The sequence below is a fragment of the Suncus etruscus genome, chromosome 5 (genome assembly GCF_024139225.1).
Source record: "Suncus etruscus isolate mSunEtr1 chromosome 5, mSunEtr1.pri.cur, whole genome shotgun sequence".
Classification (NCBI taxonomy): domain Eukaryota; kingdom Metazoa; phylum Chordata; class Mammalia; order Eulipotyphla; family Soricidae; genus Suncus; species Suncus etruscus.
In genome coordinates, this window is record NC_064852.1 from 86,727,921 (window position 1) to 86,747,818 (window position 19,898).

A 19,898-nucleotide genomic window follows, 5' to 3' on the forward strand; every position below is an offset into this window, starting at 1 on the left:
TCTCCCAAATATAGAGTGTGATTCATTGATCTAAGACTGGAATATATTACTGACTTTTATGTCTGTTTCTGAAGCTCATTCTATAGAAGTTACTATTCAAAAAATGTAAGTCATGCTGAATAATTCATTAACAGCATTAATAGTTTAAAATAACAAAATTTAACTGAAACATATTAGAGTTGGAGAAATAGTACAGGGGTTAAAACACTTGCCTTGCCTGTGGCCAACCCCTATTTAATTCCCAGTATTTTATATGATGACCTAAGTACAACCAGGAATGATCCCTGAGCAAAGAGCTAGGAGTAAGCCCTGAGCACTACTGAGTGTGACCCAAACACCCCCAGTAAAAATTATATATTACTAAATGAAACTTTTAGGAATCAAATTCCAATTAGAAAATATATAGAGAAATCATTTTATATTTTAAGGTAAACAAATAAGGCACACTGAAATGATACATAAGTTAGAGCATATATTTATATATATATAAATTTATATATATTATATATATAATATATATATAAACTTGATTCCTGGCAGCACATGGTCTCCAGAGCATTGTCCAGGTACAGTTCTGGAAGCTCCAAGGACTCTGAATGGACCAGGTAGCCCCAAGAAGCATCACAGTCTCAGATTCTTGTTTTGAACAGAATAACTGGTGGCACTAGTGGGGCATCCTGCTCTCTTGTTCTCTCTCTCTCTCTCTCTCTCTCTCTCTCTCTCTCTCTCTCTCTCTCTCTCTCTCTCTCTCTCATACTTATGAATGATCTGAATAGATAATTTAATACAGATCTAAGTGATCTAGTCATTTGTGTAAATAATAGTATTTATTGTTTTTTATCCTTTGCTTATACCAGGCATAACCAATCAGATAACCAGCATGGGGTTAGGTTAATAAGAACAGTGGAGTGTCCTGTGCTTGGTCCTGGAAGACAAAAAAACGAGGCTAGTTTGAGAGGTGCTTGCAGGAAGCCACTACTGAAGAAAGGTTGATACTGAGAGAGAGCAGCAGCTGGGGCTTGCCACCCTGGAAAAGGAGATTGCAGCTACACTGTTGTAAGCTGTAAATAAAGAGCTGCTACCCTGAAAACATCTGCTAGTCAGCATATTCGTTGTCCCCAAAAACCCAGAAGACAGAAGCTAGCAGTTTGACATTCTCTTTTGGAACATAATTGGCCCAGCAGCATCTTGTCCTTGGCCCTTGCACTGAACTGACATCCAGTTGACTGTGAATCCCTGGTAGGTTCCTAAGTGCTACTTAGAGAGGGTCTCTACACACTACACACACACACACACACACACACACACACACACACACACACACACACACACACACAGCAAGCATAGAGAAAAAAGAAAAAATAGTTTTGCTATATAGAATTGTTTTTACAATGTTCTGTAAGGTGCAAAAAAGTATGACTCAGCTTTAAGAAAATTCATTTTTAGCTTAAAGCTAAACAACAGTTTAAAGTGATTTTTAAAAATCTTAGATGAGGAAAAACTTGAAAAGTTAAGCAAAATATTCAACAATAAGGTAAATAAGGTATCCAGAATTCTTTGACAACCTTTAGAAAAATTGTTCTATTTGCCTGGTGATAGATTGCACATCTGTAAAACCATTTGCCAGTAAGCTTAAGTAAAGTAAATCATAAAGTATGATAAAGTGCTTTATGGACATTTAGAATTTTTAAATCTAATTTTCCATTACAAAGTAAATTAAAATCCCATTTGAGAATAGGTCAGTTTTGTGTTGCCTGGCTCGCAAGAACTATGCCAGAAATGAAAAGAATTGAAAGGATCAGACTCAACAGAGCAAATATAAAATCTCTAATTGGAAGCATTGAAGGAGATTTATGAGGTTTCAGGTTTTTCCAACAGAATTAAATCTTAAAGCTTTAAAGCAGGTTTGAACTCCAAAACACCAGCTCCACATCATGTCTCCTCTTCCACATTGAAGCAACCCAGAACAAATTCAAGCAATTGCTTAATATTTTAATTTGATGTCACTTTTAGTACAGAGGCTTTTATATTTATTTGTGTTTACCCTGGGCATGTCATAAATTCCTAAGGGATAGGGGCCCAACCTCTCAGACTTCTTCCACGGGTTTCTCTCACTACAGTGCCTTTCTGAAGATGCAGTAGATTTCACACTAGTCGAAACCAAGTTCTCTTCAGTTTTCTATTTTGCTAATATTTTCCTTCACATGTTTTAAGAAGCTCTCAATGTGCTTAATAAAAACATGAATCTTCTTGCCAAGAAGATTGTGCTTTGCTTGTTTGTTTATAGCAATGCCAACAGCATGCTGTATAGCATTATAACATTGTTGATTTGTTGTTCTGCTATGACTAGTTGCTTTATGCTCACACTGTTTATATATAGCTGTGTACCGGAGTGTCCAGTGGAGACATCAATGAGGAAGGTCAGAGATGTGTCTTAGTGGTAAACTTTTCCTACTGTGAAGGAAACATGGGCTTGATTCCTAGAACCACAAAAATTAAGTGAACATTAGAAAAAACAAACATTTTCTCACCACTAAAACAACATCTAGTTCATAGGTAAGCACCCACAAATATTATTCAGAAACTGATACTCTATAGGAAAAATGAGAATCCTCTATGGTTAGTTTAGTTTCTGGCATAAAATCCAAATTGTTCTTGAAAGTATTTTTTAATAGTCAGGCAAACCCTACCCCTGAATTTTCTGCCTTTGTCCTACCCTTTGCTGCTTTTGCTACTATGATGACCAGAGAGTCATTGTACACACATGGTTGTATAGTTTGCCATGGATCAAAGACTTTGATTGTGCTCACATGCCAGGGATTCTATTTTCAGCTACAGAGTTTATATGTTTGTTTGTTGTTGTTGTTGTTGTCGTCATTGTTAATGTGGTGGTTTCACCCATCTAGCCATGCTGTTCACACACATCTGGTAGCACACTGGAGATTGGAGAAATTATGCTCTGTGCAAATAATCAGCACTGGGAATCCAACTATTGGTCACATTCTTGCAAAGCAAGAGAGCTTAACTAGTGAAATTTCTCTGAAGCCCTTTGAAGGAGAATATTTTAGTTCAACAATGGCGGACATAAAGCACAGATGACAAGAAAGGCCGGCTTAAAGTTTTGTTTTCTAGCATTTTTGAAATTTTTTAAATATAAAAATGTACTAGTAAATTCTGCTTTAAGTATTACAAAAACTTTCATGATGCTTGGAGAAATGTCTTTTGTAGTTGATATCTAGAGTTCTTCTAGGGATCCACTAATCACTTTCATGGAAGGGCCAGATGATTTATCCTTTTAGATTTTAAACTTGTTAATATCTGTGTGCAGGGTAGAGAGGGGCTGGTGAAATGTCATAGATATTTTATATCATTTTTCAGTTCTCCGGTTGCATACAAGATAAATTAATATTGGCAAAACAGTGTAGATCGCAGTATGTTTTGTTTTTGTTTTTGTTTTTACTTTTGTTTGGTTTTTGGGTCACATCCAGCAGTGCTCAGGGGTTACTCAGAAATTGCTCCTGGCAGGCGTGGGGGATCATATGGGATGCCGGGATTCGAACTACCATCCTTCTGTATGCAAGGCAAACGCCTTACCTCCATGCTATCTCTCTGGCCCCAATCGCAGTATGTTTTGAATGTCCTCACTAAGCTTGCTAAACAAGAGGACATGAGCGTGTACTCTCAGGTAAGATCAGGAATCTCCCTGCTGTCTACTTTGTGTGAATCTTGACATTCATAATTGAGTTTGATTAAAGCTGGGTCCACATGCCTAATTAAATTTTATATTTACTTAGGAATTTTGCTTTTTATAGGATGTAAAAGCACTAATAACTTCTTTCAATTCACCTTTGAGGAAGAGAGAAAAGCATTATTAATCCAATTTTATTTCTGTGTGATTAATGAAACACTTTGATTCAAATAAAAGCTAGTTATTATCTCCCTATCATCCTGATATACTGTTTTTGCATATGTGAATTAAGGTAATTCCAAACGATCACAAATTTACCTATAAAATGGGGTTTCTGGAGTCTGTTCATACTTTGATGTTCTTCTTTAGCAGTAAAAGTGAACAGCAATATCAGTTTGAACATTTTTATAATATGAATCTAGTCCAGCATATGATTGCCAAATTCTGCTCCAAGGGTCAAATTCAGCCCAACACTTGATTTTTTAAGGCCCTTAGTTATGTTTTTTGTTTTTTTAAATACTTGTAAAAACAAACTAAAAGAATAATATTTTGAAAAAATAAAGTTATATGGAATATAATCTTCAGAGTCTATGAATCTGTGTTGGATATAGCCATGAACCTTCACTTATATATTGTCTATAACACTACAAAGGTAGCTTTCACTACAAAGGAAGAATTTCCTACTTTTCAATTTATAAGACATGACTCAGGAACCCTAATAGTTTCATTAGCTGACCCTTTACATAAAAAACTTGCTGAAGTATTAAGGATTGAGCAGTTTGTATCCAAACACTAAGTAATAAACAGAACAACAGAGTATGATTTGTGCTTAATTAAAATTAATTACAAAAATTTAGCAACTCATATGGGTATTTCAGATCTAATAGTCCAAAGAGAAAATAATCATATTGAGATAGAAGATAGAGTTGATTTTAAGGGGTAGGGCTTGTTGCCAAGCAGTGCTCAAGGGACCTGAAGACTGTTTCCTCTGATACAGAGTCAACCAGGCCTGAAATTTTGTTTCTGTGTTATGCTGCTTGGGTCCAGCACTGTTGGGGATTCCCTGAGAGCCAAAACTGTGATGCTGTGGGGAGGGAAAACAACTGGTGCTGGGGTCAATCTGAGAGTCTTGTATATGCTCCTGGTAGCTCTTCAGGCAACCAAATGATTCTAAAATAAAGTTAATTACCTTTGCAAACACAAAAATAGTAATTATAAATGTAGAAATTTAAATATCTTCATTTTATATATCTTTGCATGTTTATAAATTTTTTGAGTACATAATTTTTGTTAATAATTCTTTTTGTTTTGTTTTTGGGCTACACCCGGCATTGCTCAGGGGTTACTCCTGGCTGTCTGCTCAGAAATAGCACCTGGCAGGCACGGGGACCATATGGGACACCGGGATTTGAACCAACCATCTTTGGTCCTGGATCGGCTGCTTGCAAGGCAAACGCCGCTGTGCTATCTCTCCGGGCCCTTGTTAATAATTTTTTGTTAATGCTATAACTATAAAAGAGGGAATAGAGAGATAAGGAAGGAAATAACTTCATTAAAATATGCAAATATGGGGCCGGAGAGATAGCACAGCAGTAGGGCATTTCCTTGCATGCAGAAGGACAGTGGTTCGAATCCTGGCATTCCATATGGCCCCTGAGCCTGCCAGGGGCGATTTCTGAGTGTAGAGCCAGGAGTAACCCGGAGCGCTGTTAGGTGTGACTCAAAAAAACAAAACATTAATTAATGAATTAAAATATGTAAACATAAATGATAAAGTAAATATTAAATCTACTGAGTCATAATGAAAAATTATGCTTTGTGATTTGCTTAAATACTTCTTAAATTCCATACATCTGCCATTTTTCTCAATGATTAGTTCCATTCAGAAGCATTGGCATTCTTTCAGATGATGATCACTGACTGAAAAAAGAATGTTGTATTCTATTAAGTGAATTTTTGCAGTCCACCTGAATATTCAGTATGCTTAACAAATCTGAAAGTAGGCTGAGGTAGAATGGGGTCATTGAGGCAGAATCCACCTGAGAAATAAGGTAATTCATATTCATTCATTGTCTTGATGTGAAAATGAATGCTAATGCTCTTATATTGGACCATGATTGACCCTTTTATTCTACATTTGTGTGTGCTGTTTTTTCCCATATATTCGGGTTATTTACAATACATTCTGTTCTAATCTTGGCAGTATCAACAAGCACAGTGTAACTTTATTATTTCATTTCACAGATGTCTCCATTTACATAGAAAGTCTCTAGCTGTGAATGTCTACACTGACATTTATTTATAACTTATTTAGCTCTAAGATCTCCTTTGTTGTTGTTCTTTGGGCTTGTATTTTATTTAAAAGTAGTCATTTCTTGGGGCCAGAGCACTGGCGCAAGTGGTAGGGCATTTGCATTGCATGTGCTAACCTAGGATGGACTGATTCCCTGGTTCGATCCCCTGGCATCTCATATGGTCTCCTAAGCCAGAAACAATTTCTGAGCAGTTAACCAGGAGTAACCCCTGAGTATCACTGGGTGTGGTCCAGAAACAAAAACAAAAAAATAATTATTTAATAATATAAAAATCAAATATCCAACTTATATACCCCCTTTTACCCAAGGCTTCTTAATTTTCATATTCATGTCCTTATTAGAAACACTAATTTACATATAAAAGCTGGAACAGTTATTTAGTGACTATAGTTACCAGGACACAATTTATTAAAAATGTTTTCATCCTCTTTTAACTTATGATCCTATCTTATAGCAAATTCTAAATCAACACTTTCTGCCTTTTTTATTCTACTCTACCATTCCATCTATTCTTAGTTTAATACTCTTAATTTATTATGCTCATAAAAATACTTATAACTTTCTTTTTAACATAGCTACTATTTTGTCCCATATGTTCTATAACTATAGTTTCCACTTTTGAGCTGGGCCTATTATTCCAAAACAATGCCAGTAATAGTAAGACCTTGCTTTCTCTCAAATAGTACCTTATTTCATAACTGCTTCAAACATATAGTTTTAGTTGAGTTTTAGATCGAGTTATTATTCATATTAACCTCATTCAACTACTCAATCTCCCAAAATTGGAAATCAGAAAGTTTTAGAGAGGTTATAGTCATGCTCCTGAACTGATCCTGAAATGCTCCTAAGGAGACAGCTGTCAGAAACTCTCGCCCTGCTGCAGATTGTGGCTGGTGCTTGTAGTCAGGTCAAAGCCTGCTGGCCTCTTGCTAACTTTGGTTACAGCTGTCCAGAGTCATGCTGAGTATGTGAGATCCCACAGCACCAATCAAAATGTTCGCCTGCATTAAAAATAAATCCCTATAAAGTAGGACATGTAATTGAAGCTTTGTCATTTTCCAGCTCAGAGGTCTCAACTGTGATCTTAAGTTGAAGTATTAGATCTACTTAGAAATGAGGCAAGAAGCCTTTGCTTGAATAATAAAACATGAAGGAGATCTTTTCCAGATTTTTAGCTTGTACTGCTGGCAAAGTGATGAACTACCATACTTAGAGATCAGCTGACTTCTCAGAATAACATCTATTATGTGCAGAGATAGAAAAAGAATATAGCCTTCTTTATGCACTTCGACTACCAGTAGGCTTAAATGTTATATGGCAAGAAATTCCAACGATTTCTAAGAAAGTGTACATTTTGGAAAAGCTTAAGGGTACCTGGAGGGATAGCACAGTGGCGTTTGCCTTGCAAGCAGCCGATCCAGGACCAAAGGTGGTTGGTTCGAATCCAGGTGTCCCATATGGTCCCCCATGCCTGCCAGGATCTATTTCTGAGCAGACAGCCAGGAGTAACCCCTGAGCAACGTCGAGTGTGGCCCAAAAACCAAAAAAAAAAAAAAAGAAAAAGAAAAGCTTAAGGGTCAACTAGACCAGCTGGAAATTTTCTATAGCTATCACTATACACATGTAGTTTTTAAATGTCAAAATAAAAGTGTTATAGATACTGTTTTCAATAGCAAGAAAGTGAAATGGAAATTGTTTAAGGTGCTGTGCAGACCTTTAAGAAAGTCCACAGAAAGTAATTTTTACAGTGGAGCAGACTAAGACACAAAAATGAACTCAGTGGAGGTAATAGCCAGTTTGAAAAGGAATCAAGAACTTTTATCAAGCCATGAAATGGTCTTAGTTAAAGTTCTGCTGCTTATGTAAGTTTAAATTATGTTAGTTTAAGTTCTGCTACTTTATGAATCTACAAGCTGAAGAGAATAGAGGTCGTAGTGATAGTCAGTGGGTAGAGTGTTAGCCTTCTACATGGCTGATGTGAGTTTGGACCCTGGCATCCCATATGATCCCCTGAGAACATCAAGAGTGATTCCTAAGTGCAGAGACCCAGGAATATTCTGAGCATCACAAGAAACAAAAACAAACAAACAAACAAAAACTATCTGGAGGGAACAGTAGATAATTTGCTCTAAGTAAGAATCAATTTCCTAAGCTGGCAGCATCAAAAATAATCAGCACAAGATGTGAATACACTTGGATGAGACCAAAGTATTTAGTTCCCACTGGGTTTAGAGTAAGCACACTTCTGACTGCAAGTCTTCCCTGAACTTCTACAGGACACAAGAGATCATATACTTTCAAAGAAGAATTTTAGGATGCAGTGGTTACATGACCTCTATTTGAGGCAACTTATTTCTGTCTCCTGGAATGCTGGTTTGGCAAATACAGTTAGAAAGAAACATGCGACTATTCTGACATTTCTCCCTTAAAGTCAAGCATGCCAGCATAGCAAATTTCTTTGCTATTCTGCAGCCAGAGTCCCATGAACTCTTCTTAAAGTCACATTTTGCCACTTTGCAGAGTGCTATGGAGCTTTAAAACCTGAGGAGCACATAAATTGTCTTGAAGCAGAAGGGGCTTAAGTTCTATAATAATATTGTTCATTTATTCCATTGTAAAATCAGGTTATTATATACCTAAATATATATATATACCTAAATAGTATCTAAAATCATCACTTAATATAGACAGTCTTCTGATTTTATACAGGTAAAGAAAAATGAGGCCCAGATCTCAGGGTTTTTATTTTTAGCCAGGAGTCTTATGTAAAATAATACCCCAACTCTGATAAATATCATGTCAAGCTCACTTAATCTCATAAATTCCACACAATAGACCAATATCATTTTAAACTTTAAATTTAGACACTTAATTTATATACTTAAATTTATATACTTAAAATATTGGTAAACATGCTCTATGAGTAGGAGCCACTGATTTGATGCCTGGCACTCTCTGGTACTCCAAACACCACCAAAATGACCCCCAAACAAAAGAAAAGAAAAGAAAAGAAAAGAAAAATTAAGTTTATACAAAGAAAACTAAAAATTCTTTCTATGCTCAATATTTTTGGCCCCAATCTCCCCAGAACTAACTATTCTATTTTGTGCCCAAATATTGGTACCTAATTTTAATTTAAAATGGAATTATTTTCTGGAGGTAACAGATACCTTAGGCTAATCAGGCAAGGCACCTAAATATAGCCAAATAACTAGACCCCAGACCCCTGTAGTGATGGGATCTGAACTTCAACAATTCATTTTAAAAAAATATCTGTCAAGGAGTCAGGTTGGGGTGTAGGAGGGAACAGGGATCATTGCAAGAGGGATGGGATCTTAAGGTTCTGGGTTGGAGGTGGAACCATTGTATGCCTGAAACCCAATTAGAAACAACCATGTAAATTTTCATATCTAAATTAAAATAAATAAGTCAAATTATCTATTAATTTATTCATCACATATTTATGATTATTGATTTTTTGCAATTTAAAAAGTGAGTTCCCTATCTTAACTTCTGTAATGGCCTTCATCACAAAATTCTCTCTTCCATTTGTGAACAGAGACTCAAGTTGTAAGCAGCTGGGCTAGGTTCAACAAGATATTTTAGAAGACATTAAATCAATCTCACAGGGAAATAAGAGAAAAGCAAAGGACATCTGGGAGCTTGCCAGGAAGGTGGCCCCAGGCAAGAATAGATGCAGGGAACTTGCATCGTGCATATGACCAGTGACATCGAGGGAAGAGAACACATCTACAGAAGCAGCAGAGCAAGTTGAACTTTGTGGAGCATGTTCCAGATTCTGGATCTCACCTGTAGAAGCCAACTGGCAAATAGATTAGTGAGAAAGAAGGCCAGAACCTCTGGCAGAAATACCAGGGGAAAGTGATGGAGTCCTAAAATAGTACCTGGGGAAAAGAATAGAAGTAGGGAGTCTCCCCCTGAGAGAGGCAATGTGGTTTGGAACTAGGAGATAAAAGCAAGGATGGAGAGTAATGTGGTTTGGGATTTATTTTGGAGGTAATATTACAAGGTTGGCTATTAGACTTGAAGAAAGAGGTATGTATAGATAGAGGAAAAGATAGATGATCATTTCTAGGTGTTAAACATCAAGTTAGGTTATGGTACCTTGCTCTCAGCTACAGAGCAATAACTCAGCAGTTTTAGAAGAAATGTGTTTGGACACATTATGTGAGACATACAAGAGAATTTCAACTTAGCAACTTAAAGTGTTGAGTGCCAAGGAGAGACTTGGGCAAGGATATTAATTAAAATCCTCAGCATGTAACATAGATGCTGTATTTAAAATTCTAAAATGTTCTTTCTAAAAAACACCCCCTGTCAAAGAAAAGTTTTAAGACAAAGAATATTGAGAGAAAAAAATGAAGAGCTCCAGACAAGGAGACCTAAGAAAGGTCCAAGAAGACAGGACAAAAAGAGACAACATGTTTGCCATATGTACCAACTAAAGATGAGTATGAACACATATTTTTATTTAGCAGGAAATTGATAGTTATTTTACCTCTGAAAATCATCTATTTTCTTAATAGATTTTTTTCTGAGACAAAAAGGGGATAGTTTATTTCAGAAGATTTACAAATAAATGTTGTAGAAAATTCATGAGGGAGCAATCAACAGAAGACTCATAGGATGAATGTTATGTCCCAATGATGATACAGGAAAAAATATGATTCCCAGATGCAAGAAGAGCATGGTTCATTTTCCATAAATGGATATGATACAGGGGCTTACAATAACTCAATTGCAAAATGTGTCTTCCTTACAAATATGAAGCCATATGTTTAATTTTTAGTGGCATGCACTAAAAGATCCCTGCAGCTCTGTTGTCTACCCCCCCACACACACACACCCAGCTTCACAACAATTGTATATTAGCACTTCAACTGAAATGTGTATCCTCTCCCCAAATATCATGGTCAATTGTGTGAGTACTAATACCAATCAAGTATGCAACTATGGGGCTTCATAACAACCAAAGAGAAGGGTGGGGAAAAATCTATGCAGCAAACTTTGATATTTAAACAAAGTTTGTTTTAATGGATGTGTTTCCTGGGATGTAGCTGAGGCTCTGTGGTAGAATACAAACCTTGCATGTATGAGGTCCTTGGTTCAATCTCTGACAATAATGTGGATGAGCAAATCATACATTAGTCTATCCTTATGTGACAACTTAAGTAAGATAGCACAGTGGTGCTAGCAGTCATAACTCAAAGGACCACTGAAAAGCCAAATTGTGGGTGGTGCTATGATCAAATGTGTGACCTTACTCTTGAAATGCTGGGTGCAAAGTAGAAAAGGAGTTCTTTCTAATTCTAAGAGCCTTCAGATCAAAATAGTCCTAAGATAGTAAATTTTTATTACCTGTGACTTTATCAGATAAAATGATTGGCATTTCTACCTTCCTCATCAAATACTGTAAGCCTCACATTTACTTTTCTAAAAAGTTATTACTGAAAAGAAAGTTTCTATTTGCTCTTAGGTAAAATAGCACTCTAAAATGTAAAACAAGCACAAAACCAAAAACAAACTAAAGGTAAAACAAGGCAGGAAAGATCTTAAGGGCGCATATGCTGTATGCATGAGCCTTGGGTTAAAACCGCAGCACTGAATGGTCTCCTGAGCACCACTGGGAGGAACTTCAATCTCCAGAGAAAGAAAAATGTAAAACAAAGATAACAAAGCTATTAGGTTTTTTTTCTGGAAGTGGGAGCATTGATTAAGAGTGAGAACTAGTTAAGTAATAAATTTAAGATTAAGGAAGTGGACAAAGTTAAATAAAGCAATTCTATCACCATCAAAAACAGAACCTGTAGTTTATCATTTGTTTCTATAAGTATATATAGGTATTATATATATATATAATATATATATATATCAGATTTACTTCCAACTCTTATTTTGGGATCTTTAAAAAGTTGAGATTACAAGTGAGTGGCATGTGGTGCAATAATGGAGTGTCATGAAAAATTAATATCCTTTTACAAGGAAATACAAAATGGTTATTATAAATATAGGTTCTGGGTCTGTATTACTTGGGTTCAAACTCTGTTTAATCATTCCTAGCAGTGTCTCAGTCTCCTGGGTTCCAGTGCCATCACTGTTCATCTGCCCTTTGGGGCCAGCCAGATTGGTGTCAGGGAAGGAGTAGGGAACCTCACACCTTAATCCCTTTCACCAAACGCAAATGGGGCTGTTTTTTGGAGTCTTTCCCAGAATCCATCCAGCTCCCAGTGCTGATCCCTTGTTCCCTGGGGATAGTCAGGCCTGTGTCAGGGTGGGAAAAGGGGCATTCCCATCCTAATCCCCTCCACCAAGAGTGAACGGGGCCTCTTTTCCAGTCTTCCCTCGGCTTCCTTCTGGGATCCAGTGCCATTACTGAACCTACCGTCCTTCCCATCAGTCCCCCCTTTTCAAAGAGTGCAGATGCTAGTGCATTCTTGCGAAGTTATTTCAATTTATATAGTAGACTTCCTGGAAGATTGGATCTACCATTTCTTTCTTTTAGAAAATATACAGCTCAAAGACCAAGCTGAACAAATCAATAAACTAGTATGCAGTATTTTTATTTGGGGTGGCACATCCATTTGACGCTCAGGGGTTACTCCTAGCTATGTGCTTAGAAGTCTCTTCTGACTTGGGGGGACCATATGGGATGCCAGGGGATCGAACTGCGGTCCATCCTAGGCTAATGCTTGCAAGGTAGACGCCTTATCTCTAGCACCACCGCTCCGGCCCCACTATGCATATTTTTATCATACTTAGACAACCTTGTTAGTTTAGAAAAATAACCTCTAAGAAGATATACCTCGAGTCACATTTCATACAAACAATTCAAGAAATGACTTTCTTAAACATCGTAATACTCCAGAATTCCAAACCACTAAATGCAAAGATCAATGGGAAGCTAAAGAAGACATCTACTATGGGGTATATGGAGAGAAATCCTGGCATTTCTCCAAGTTTCCCCAAATGGAAATAGAATTGAAGGAACTAAAAAATATGTTAGTTGTAGAATTTCAAAAGTGGAGAATCAAATAGGTAAACTTGAAGACAAATTACAAGCCAGCATTGATAAAGAAGTCAAAAAAGAAAGGAGAGACAAAACCCTAGAATAAAATATAAGGTACTTAATAGACAAAGACAAGAGAAATAATCTCTGAATTATAGGAATTCCAGAAGGGGAAGAAAATGGAAAAGGAAAAAAAATCAAGTACTGAGAGAGATATTAGCAGAGAGCTTCCTCTCCCTTGGAAAAAAATTTCTCCACAAATCCAAGAGGCAAAAAAAGTGCCAAAATATAGACTATAACAGAAAAAAAAGAAGAGAGAAAGAGAGAAAGAGAGAGAGAGAGAGAGAGAGAGAGAGAGAGAGATTGACTCTAAAGTAGTAAGGGAGGAAAAAACCCTACTTGATAAAGGAAACAACATCAGAATCAAACAAGATCTTCTATTTGATACAATCCAGGCAAAAAATGAGTAGAATGACATATTCAAACTACTGAATGAAAGAAACTTTCAACCTAGAGTCCACCACCCAGCAAAACTCTCATTTACATGGTAGGGAAGGTTAAAAATATTCTCAGAAAAAAAAGAATTCACATTATTTGTGCTAACTAACAATCCTAAATGAGTTACTCAAAGAGCAATTACACAAACCAAATCCCCAATTGTAACAACAATAACCCTACAAAATATAATGGCACGACAGCCCTTTCTGTCAATAGTTTCCTTAAATGTCAATGGGTTAAACTCTCCTGTCAAGAATGGATACAACAATCACAGGATAAAGCAGTGCTCTGGATTTTATCCACCCCAGACTATTTCAAAAAACTTAATATTTCCTTTGAATATTTCTTTAGTTGTATTCCCATAATAGGTATATCTCTTATTGTCTATCTTCTTATATAGTGGCAATGTCCCCCATGTTTTGGGATCTATTTAGTAGGGAATTCTAATAGATAAGTTTCTTTAATGTTCTGAGTTCATATTAGAACCAGGTTATAGGGATTGTTTAACTTGTTAGTTTTACCCCCAGAGATACCAGAAGTACCATGTGGCATTGTTCCTTTTTTGCATAGGCACATTAAAATGGGGAAATCTTTTTTTTTTTATGGTTGTTTTGGTTTTTTTTTTGTTTGTTTTTCGGGCCACACCTGTTTGATGCTCAGGGGTTACTCCTAGCTAAGCGCTCAGAAATTGCCCCTGGCTTGGGGGGACCATATGGGACCCCGGGGGATCAAAAACTGGTCCTTCCTTGGCTAGCGCTTGCAAGGCATACACCTTACCTCTAGTGCCACCTCACCCCAAAATAGGGAAATCTTAAATGTGCAAACAAGTTTAGGAGCACATAAATTTTATATTGCAGAGGAGGCTTACACCCTGAAAACTTGTTATAGTGACTTGGCTTAGGCTTCAAAAAATCGGACATTGGTCATTCACCCCTGAATCTTGGACCCCATCTATGGAAACAGCATGATTTTCTACACAAGCACCAGTAATTGGACATCTACCAGGGAAGACCCTACTGCTGCCCTAGCATTGACTTACTCCAGAGTGGGTTCATATGACATCTGTTGGTTCACCTGGTAACAGAAACAACCTGCTTTCAGGGCTGGGTTCTTTTCATTGCTACCTCATGGTGAGATGAAACCAGAAGACACTCTGTGTCACCCTGACTTCAACATGGGATTTGTACAGAAACCAAGATATGTAACTACAGAAACCTGACAGCAACAACTGTGATTATGAAGAGCTTTTACTGGGACCACAGAAAAAGACTTTGGGGTTAGACAACATAACATATTAGGAGCCTGTAGTTGGTCTTATGCCAGGATACTTCATGAGTAAGGTCTCTTTGTTTATAGGCCAAAGGATTTTTTTCTATTTTCCCAAAATTTTGCTGTGCCTATGCAAACAACAACTGAACTTAACTAAAACTTCTGCTATTGTATTAATGACTTTATTGGAGATACAATAATTTCCACAAATATACTTGCTACTGAGCTTTCTCTTCTTTCTTTTCTCTTCCATTTTAATTTTCAGTTTTTCTTTCTATTTTTCTCAATAACTTTGCTTTCCCTTATATTGAAATAAATAAATTGTGATCAGTTATGTCAACTATGTGATGCATTTTCTTTAAATAAAATTTTTTTTAAAAAATTTTAAAAATTATCCCTGGGACCAGAGAGATAGCAGAGATGTAGGGCGTTTGCCTTGCATGCAGTAGGATCGTGGTTCAAATCCTGGCATCCCATATGGTCCCCCAAGCCTTCCAGGAGCAGTTTCTGAGCATATAGCCAGGAGTAATGCCTGAGCACTGCTGAATGTGACCCAAAAAAACAAACACACAACAACAAAAAAAAAAAGAATTATTCATAGTACAAAAATCTTGAACATTTTATTTATTTGTCATTGTTTACTAATTTGAGAAATAGGAATTATTTTAATATAGCGCATCTCATTGAGTTTTTATGAGAATAAAAATAACCTTATTTAAAAGCAGTACTTTATATTACAAATAAATACTAACAAAAACTTTGAAATTTTTATATGTTTCCAATAATTTTTATTTTGACCAAAGTGGATTACAAATCCTTCAAGGTAGTATTTTAGATATATAGTGACATTGAATCAGGAGCATTCTCACCACCAATGTTGTCCTCCCTCCATCCCTGTTCCCACCATGCATCCTATATTCTCTCCTTTGCCCCCAGGGCTGCTAGTATAAGTGGTCCCCTCTGTGTCTAGCTTGTAAATTGGGTATTGATTCTGTTGTCCTTGGCTTAAACCTTTGAAATTTTTAAATCAGAAATATCTGGATGTCTGATTAAATACAGAATTTCTCAAGTAAAACAAAACATATTTAGAATGAAACATCAAATTAATTTGATAAAATACATTTTATTTATAAAAAGAAATATGTTTCATCTGTGCAAAAAAGGCAAATATTCTATTTCATTCACTCATTCAATATTCAACAAACATTTGAGTAGCTGCTATGAGACAAAGACTATTCTGAGTATTTTACACAAAAGATAAACCATAATTAAGAAAGATATACTCCCTGTTATTTTAAAGGTTACATTATATTTGAGAATAAACAAAAATTGAAAATAAGCATAAGTGGATGTTGGAGCAATAATACAGCAGTTAGGGCATTTGCCTTACATGCAGACAACCTAGGTGCAAATCCTGGTTCTCCATGTGGTCCCTGCAAGCCAGTGAGGCATAATTCCCAAGTCCAGAGACAGGAATATTCCCAGAGCATCATCAGATGCGACCCCAAAACCAAAATCAAAACAAACAAATAAACATAGGGAGCTGGAAGAGTATTTACCTTGCATGCAGCCACTTAGGGCTCCATCCCCTGCATCCCATATGGTTCTCACAAGACAGCAGTGTTTAATTCCTAAGTATAGAAACAGGAATAACCCTGGAATACTTCTGGGTGTAGCTCAAAATCCAAAATATAAATAAACATAATATGTAATTTTACTATAATTCAGAATGTGATCACTGCGATTTTAGGACCACATCTAGCAGTGTTCAGAGAATACTGCTGACTATGTGCTCAGGGTTCACTCCTGAAGGAGCTCAAAGGACTGACTATATGGGGTGCTGGTGTTTAAACTCAAGTCAACACTTTGTAAGTAAAGTGCCCTTCCAGACTGGGCTGACTGACTGTGACAACAGAAGCAATAAGTAATGTATTCTGCTCCCTAAGTGGTCTTGGTAATGCGGACCCAAATACTTTAAGTGTGGGATAATCCTGACTTAAGTTTCTGAAAAGCTATAGGTATATGAACCTAAGATAAGTAAATTATGTAGATAAGTAAATTCTTATAGGAAATGATGTATGATATGAGAGATGGAGGAAAAGGCCTTTGTATAGGAAGGCTTTTAAATATTAACATATTTACCATATATTTTAAGATAGTTACGAGTGCTGTGTTGGTAAAAAAAAAAAAAAAAAAAAAAAAAAGACCAACAGAAGCAAGTGAATGAAGAGCTCAGCAAAGTGATTCTGCCATGAGTCAAAAAAAGAGAACAGTGAGGTTGAGAAGGAACAGAGCAGAGATTTGGCAAGAAGGGAAGGACAATAGGATTAATGACACATATATTTACCAGAGGAACAACTCTTGAGTCACTGCTATTTTCCAAATCAGAATATCTGCAGGAGGAGGAAAGAAGTGGGGTTTGAACACAGAACTCACACATGTGTGACATGTGTCCTACCACTATGCTCTGTGTCTTGTCCAGACGATGATTTCCAGCAGAGAAAAATATGACAGGAATGTAGAAAAATATTTCTAGGAAAAAATGAAGACTAAAGAGAGAAACTAGGAAACTGTCCTTTATAGAAGAAAGAAAGATGCTTACAAAAATAATGAAATGTCCCACCACCACCACCCTCTTCCCCATCACCACCACAAAAAAAAAAAAAGAAAAAAAAAGTAATGAAATGGAAAATTATTAAAGGATTGGGGAAAAGTAATTTAATCATAAAATTACTCAAATGTTGTGGAGTTTGTTTATGGGTCAGAGAAATAGATTAAAGAGCTGGAACACATTCACTGCATACTAGAGACCTGGCTTTGATCCCTGATACTGCTGACTACTTCAAGCACCAGTTTGGAAGTAGCCTCCCTGTGCTGAGAGGACTGCTGGATGTGCCCCCCAAAAGAAAGAATTGTTTATTTTAAAAAAAAAAAGGCCATCCTCAAAGGAATTCCCTCTATAATATCCCTAATAATTACTGTGCCTATGCAGGGGGAAAAAGAAAAAAAAGGGAGGGGAGAAAAAAAAGCACAAAATAATAATTTTTCCACATATATATTTATTGATTGATTGATTGGTTTTTTTGACGTCTTTATTTTGGTATAGATATTGAAGACAATGTCTCCTTTTTTATTTTATATTACTTTATCTTATCTTTTTTTTTCTTTTTGCACTCCAGCATGATTTGAATTCAGAACCGAGACTATTGTGTGGTGCTTCTCTTTATTGCTGTAGGGCTCACTTGATATTTAAGTTGATATTTATTTTTGTATTGTTATGGTGTTTCAATTACCTTTTTCATGTCCTCTCTCAAACTGAGACTGATAGCCACTAAAAGGACTCCGCCATTTTCAGCATATTTTTTTAATTTATTTATTTATTTTAATTTTTTTTTTTGCTTAATCTTTACCCCATTCTATTGCCTTTCTTTCCCTCAAACAAAACCACATAACTTGATTTATCTAGGTTAGCCTCTCAAATAGAGGGAGAAACAAGGGAGGACACCAGGACCAAACATATGTATGATCACTGATAGTAAGCTAGACAAAGAGGGGACCACCTACTCTAGCAGCCTGGGAGGTGATGGTGGGGATATGGGGAACGGGGAAGGGGGGAGGACATATTTGGTGGTGGGTATTCCCCTGATTCAATGTTAATATGTACCTAAAATACTAATGTGAAAGATATGTAAGCCACTATGATCAAAATAAAAAAAAATGACAGTAAAAAAAAAGCCATTCTGACAGTTCTAAATGTTTTATATACCATCCACTTATCCTTACCATTAAGTTCCTCTATGCTGAGTTATTGTTTATTTGTTTTGTCTTGCACCACAATCTGAGGACTTACTCAGTGTTCAGTGATCACTCATAGCAGGGCTCAGGGGATTGACCATATGTGTTGCTGGAGATAGAAACTGGGTCAGCTGAGTGCAAGGCAAGTGCCTTACCTCTGTGCTATATCTCCAAACCCTAAGCTTTCCTTTAGCACATGTGTGTACCACACATACATACACACAAAGACACACCACATGCACTAGGACTCTCAAACTCACACACACCCAATTACATCTGGTGACAGCATGTAAACCATTGAAAGAGCACTAGTAGGTAAGTGCTGTGTGGAACAAAGGACAAAGCTCTACCTAGAAAGGAAGCAATGGGTAAGGTAGAGAAAAACGAGGAATGTAAGGAAAGTACATTACAAGGAAGAGAGGATAATAGGCAACAAAAATTCTGCCAGCATCCACACTAGTTTAGAAAATGAATGAGCAAAAATGTTTGCTGCATTTCATCAGGAACTAAACAAAAAAATAACGTTGCAATCAGGGCTAACAAGACCCACACTTTAAAGTGCTCACATTCATACACTAGGGTGTCTTAATAAAATACGACAGAATGAGGGGCTAAAATAGCATAACTTTTCTCTTTGATCCTGGAGCCTGCAAAGAATTTCAAGTCAAAATGATGGCAATTGATTTCCTGAGATTGTTTTCCTTGACTTGGAAATGGTATTTTTTGAGAGATTTTTGGTTTTAGTTTTTATTCTTTTTAATGATTTCTGCTTAGAGTCTATGTCCAGATTGAATCTTCTCATAAGGAGATCAGTTTAAATTAAGAATCAGCCTAAGTGCTTGACTTATTAATTTGGGAACCATGCCCAGCAGTGCTCAGGGCTTACTTCTGATTCTGTGTTCAAGATTATTCCAGGTGTTGCTGAGGGGACCATATGTAATATTAGATATGCTTTGCCCTACATGTTGTACTATCTACCCAAACCATAGACTTTATATTAAATCTCATGAACATATATGTATCAAGTGAAAGGAAAGAAAAGTTATCATAATTTGGCAACACAACACTAGTGCAAGAATTTAATACCCTGCTCTCATTAGTGGGCAGGTCACCCAGACCTGTGGGTAAAGAAGCAAGAACTCTAACTGAAGAATTGGAAGAACTCAGTCTAACAGACATATTCAGGACCTTCCACCTCATTCCATCCTCACCCAAATTGAATACACATCCTAACATTCACCAAGATAGATCACGTGCTGATACACAATTTAAACATACATAAAATCATCAAAATAGAAATCATACC

The 19,898-nt window shown here is 36.5% G+C and overlaps 1 long non-coding RNA gene across 2 annotated transcripts in view; it reads right to left on the reverse strand.

Annotated features, from left to right (window-relative positions):
- Window positions 1-19,898, reverse strand: part of LOC126009173 (uncharacterized) — an 88,406-nt gene that overhangs the window by 12,412 nt on the left and 56,096 nt on the right. The window contains exons 3-4 of one of the 2 annotated variants that reach the window (XR_007495887.1): window positions 17,145-17,190; window positions 16,357-16,428 (exon numbers count right to left, since the gene is read on the reverse strand). This is a non-coding gene — a long non-coding RNA (uncharacterized LOC126009173). The remainder of the gene's footprint in view (window positions 1-16,356; window positions 16,429-17,144; window positions 17,191-19,898) is intronic. The other variant, XR_007495888.1, reaches the window with a different exon arrangement.